General features: G+C 30.9%; 1 pseudogene; it reads left to right on the plus strand.

Annotated features, from left to right (window-relative positions):
* Window positions 1-366: 366 nt before the first annotated feature.
* LOC106763300 lies at window positions 367-2,260 on the plus strand (annotated as a pseudogene).
* The last annotated feature ends 2,529 nt before the right edge of the window (window positions 2,261-4,789 follow it).

Genomic DNA, 4,789 nt, shown 5'->3' on the forward strand with positions numbered 1-4,789 from the left:
TAAATTATGACATTATACTATTCTCTCTGCTGCGTTAATATTTTTTTATATATATAGGCTTTAAGGGAAGAGTCTCCACGTACAAAAAAGTTCAAGAAAATTATATTGGAAGTTATGAGGTAAAATTATATTAATCTTAATTTTTACAATATTTTCTAATGTAGTCAAATTAATTTCACGATGGATGGAGCTAAAAGTTTTTATAGTTTTAAGAATATATTTTTTTTAGGTAGGGGGAATGCAATACGAAAATAAATAAATATATATATATATATATATATATATATATATATATATATAATATTTGTTTGGCTAATATGGTGTAGTGTTCACAGAAAACAAAGGTTTAAAAAGGTAAGCAAGAATATGCAGGTGAAAACAAAACATCGTGACACGGATGCAGTGATATTCACTGAAAGGAGTAAAAGGAGTCCTATATTAATACTTATAGGAGGTGGCATGGGAACCGGAAAGAGTCTTATCCTTGAAGATCTTCTTAAAGGGTATTACTCAACTTAATTTCAGTCCTGCAAAATTATTATTCTATGATACTTATAGTTTTTGCAAAATTTGTTTTACTGCAAAAATAATTAAAATGTGTCAATGATGAAAACACAAATTTCATAAAATACTAATAATAGCACTCTAGTCCAAGTATTTAACACTCGTAGATGTTTATCTCACTATATAGAGGATGGATCTCACATGTTCATATAGCATAGAAATTAATCTGAGTAGTGTTTATCTTGTTATAGAATAGACTCTGCAATGAACACTCGTGAATCACAGCACTCTAAATTCAATGTTAAAGTATAAAAGAAATTGTGTTCTAACTTAGTTTGCATATTTAAGTAAAATTATTTATACGTATCAAATGAATTTGACAGAGAATTTTGCTATGAAGAAGCTAAAAATCCTGTGGTAGTTGAGACAAATGTCTTTAATGAGACTGAAATCATATATATGGCCCTTAATTCAAGAGTTCACCATGATGACATGCTCCAAACTGCTGAATCGGTACGAACACCTTCATTATTTAATTACGTGTTAGTTTTATTATTGGAAAAATTGAATCTAGAATCTTTTCCATCATTCCTTTTAAATCTTTTGAACTAACATTATATTTTTTAAATGCTAGTGAAAAAAAGTTAAATCCATGTATCTTTCTTCCTCCACTTCCATCTACTTCATGTTATTTTTCCTTTAACCTGATGTTATATGTGCACCATGTGTGACAAACGGTATATATAAATCCATTTAGATTTTAAGAACTTTCATGTTCATATAAATTTTCTTTTGTAATTTAGATTCTTATTGGTTATTTTTACTTAAAATTTGAACAGATGCATCAATCTTCCACTCATGTTGCATTATCTAAGCTTGTGACAGCTCTAAACGAAAGTCGAGATGTAATCATGGTTGATACATTATCATGTGAGTCGTTTGTAAAGCAGACTATTGTCATGGCAAGAAATATTCACAAATACCGATACCGAATGGGAGTAGGATATAAAGTAGCTGAAGATGGAACGGTCACTGAAAATTACTGGGAAAATTACATGACGCAGAAAAAGAAGAAAATCAATCAAAAGGAATTTCTAACGGAGAACCATGCACGCAAAAGCCTTATAGAATTTTCCTACTTGGCATGGTTTGTGACAGTTATCTTGCTATGGTCAGAATCATTAGGTATACATGCTTGTGAGTTATACCATGTTACTAATTAGGTAATTTTTTTTATTGGTTTGATGATTAACATTACCATTGAAATTTTGACAGGAAAGCTATAATAACAAGGAGCGCGGTGAATATAAATTCACAGTTGAAATATCACAAAATGTTTGGTAATGCTTTTCCAAGATATTGTGATCTTGTTCATTACGCCAGACTCATCGGCTCAAATTTTGTTGGTCGTCCACCAAATGTGAGAGTTTAATTTTACTATGTGAATATTAACATGTAATGGAAATAACAATTTATTTGTAATACATAACAGATTATAAGGAGCATCTTCGACGATAAGGATCCACGGACAGATATTAAAAATAACAGCTACTTAAAAGAATTGACCGATTTGAATGTTGAAGCTGATTCCATCTACGAACTTCACAAGAAACCCAACCCCATAATGAAACCTAATTCTCTTTGGAGTATGATTGTTGTTCTATCACCTTCAAGGAAAAGTGATAGAAAGGAATTGAAGGAGTCCATTGAAAAAATAGAGAAATCATTCAAAAAATATAACCAAATTATTCTGTGATATGTTGGAGCAGTATTAAACTATCACGATAGGTTTTGATGTTTAGTTTGATATTTGTTAGTAGTATGGATTTAAGACAGGGAAGATCACTGTATCCTTTTCATGCTAAAATCTATATAAGTCAATTATTTGATGCAGCTTATAAGCTTTATAAAACAAAATTTGAAAAGGGAGAATAATAATTTTTTTTAAAAAAACATGATGGAGTAATTAATTAGTTTTGTATATCTCCACCTTTCCTATATTCCTTTCATTTTCTACCCACCCTTTTATTTCAGTTTCTACACCACTTTTTCTAAAATTAGGCTCAATAGTCCGTATCGTTTTCATGGTAACATCTACAAGTAAATTATTTAATGCAGCTTATAAGCGGTATAAAACAAAATCCTCAAAATCAATGAATATTCCCTCTAGCATAACCATGTTCGTAGAATCGTATTCATCCACCATGTATTAACTGACCTGTGGATTTAATTCAATTTCAGAGAATTTCATACGAATAAATACACATACATCTTACGACAATTGCAATGCTTCCTATATTAGATTCAGGACCGTGAATAATTACATGCTCTAAAGCATTGTCATCGAATCTAGCATGTCTATGTGGTATCAGCATGTGGTCCAATGAATTAATGATTCATACAAGCATTGGGATCAAATCCCATGATTCTTGGCCTCAATTGAACGTATTTTTGGGTTTTAATGTTGAAGTACGCGGGTAATCCTTACCTTGAAAATAATTGTAAAATATCATTTTGAGATATTGGCAATCGAGCCAGAACACTTCTACTTTCCGCTTGAAGTGCTAGTGCCATTTATTCACTATCTCGTATTCAATATCACGTATTCACTATCTCACATCCCTATATGTTTTATTTGCTTTTGGGTTGATTTGCTTGCTGCTGTTTATAAGCTTCGCCCACCTACTTTATATTTCAGTTTTACCCTGTTTCTAGTTATGCCCTATATTTTACACATATATATCTATGTTTTTATTTTTTTTACTGATCAAAATTTTGGACACCTTTTACAGTACCGTTTTCAATATTCATGAAAATAAAAATGTTTTAAACAATATAAAAACAATTTTTTTAAATAATAAAGAATATCAAAACTAAAATTTGAAATTTAAAAAATATTTTTTTACTTATTTCTTTTGGATGTTTATTGTGACGTCACAAATTATATGATAAAGACATACATAATCAAGACGTCATCATCAATAATAATAGAAAGCAGTTAAGAGTAATAGGATTACAGTCATCCTTAAACAATACTTAGAATTTGGAAGTGAAGTACTAAAGTTTCTCCTTAGAAATACAAGGAATTAAAAATTTTAAAACATGAAAAGGGTTCTTCAAAATAGCATGACTAAGAGAAATGAGGTTTAGTGGACTAGACTGCAGCATTGCCATCCCCATCAAGAGCTGTTTCCAAAGTAACATCCTCACCATCTGCTCTCATCCAAGTGGATGATCATCGCAAAAGAAAACAACGCAAACATGACACTAACACAAGCAAGCAAGGGTGAGCTAATTATATAAAAAGCATGCAATTATACCAACATGAACATACTGGATTCAACCCAAGTAAAGTATATACAAGCAAGGCAATATCTACAACACAGATCCTAGCATGTTATCTTCTAGAGTTGACTCGTCTGGACTTTAGAATGATAGTCGAGCTATGACAGGTGCTAACGGTTGAAAAACCGTTATTTTCGTGCATAAATTTGATATCAAAACACACCCTTTTGGTTTATGAAGAAATTGGGTATTGACATGTTTAAAAATTGGATTTGGATATAGTTTTGCTTCAATTTGTTATACCTAAAAATATAAAATTAATATTAGGGAAAAAATTGTCACAAACTTTGTAAGGGGTGTTTGGATCATCTGCAGAAAACATAATATTATAACTTCCAAACCATTGAAGTTTATGCACACAAGGGTCAATTGTGAAAATGACATTGATTTTTAAGTGAACCAATTTTTTTTAAGATTTATTGGACATACAAATGATGTTCAAGCATTGATTATCACATTTATATCGAACTCTATGACAAAGGAACAATTCTATGTAAAACTCATTGTGCAGAAACAGCACTGGGAGCAAAAGCCAAATAAGTGGAGAGTTCAAGCAAACTTTTTGCACACAGGAGTCAACTGTGAAAATGACACTGATTTTTAAGTGAACCAAATTTTTTTTTAAAACTTATTGGACATAAAAGTGATTTTCAGGCATTGATTATCACATTTTTATTGAACTCCATGGCCAAGGAATAATTCTTTGTAAAAGACATTGTGCAGAAACAACACTGGGAGCAAAGGCCAAATAAGTGGGGCGTTTAGGCAAAGTTTATGCACACAGGGGTCAACTGTGAAAATGACATTGATTTTTAAGTAAACTAACTTTTTTTAAGATTTATTAAACATACAAGTGATGTTCAAGCATTGATTATCACATTTATATCGAACTCCATGGCCAAGGAACAATTCTTTGTAAAACTCATTGTGCAGAAACAAC

This window comes from Vigna radiata, chromosome 6 (assembly GCF_000741045.1).
Source record: "Vigna radiata var. radiata cultivar VC1973A chromosome 6, Vradiata_ver6, whole genome shotgun sequence".
Classification (NCBI taxonomy): Eukaryota; Viridiplantae; Streptophyta; class Magnoliopsida; order Fabales; family Fabaceae; genus Vigna; species Vigna radiata.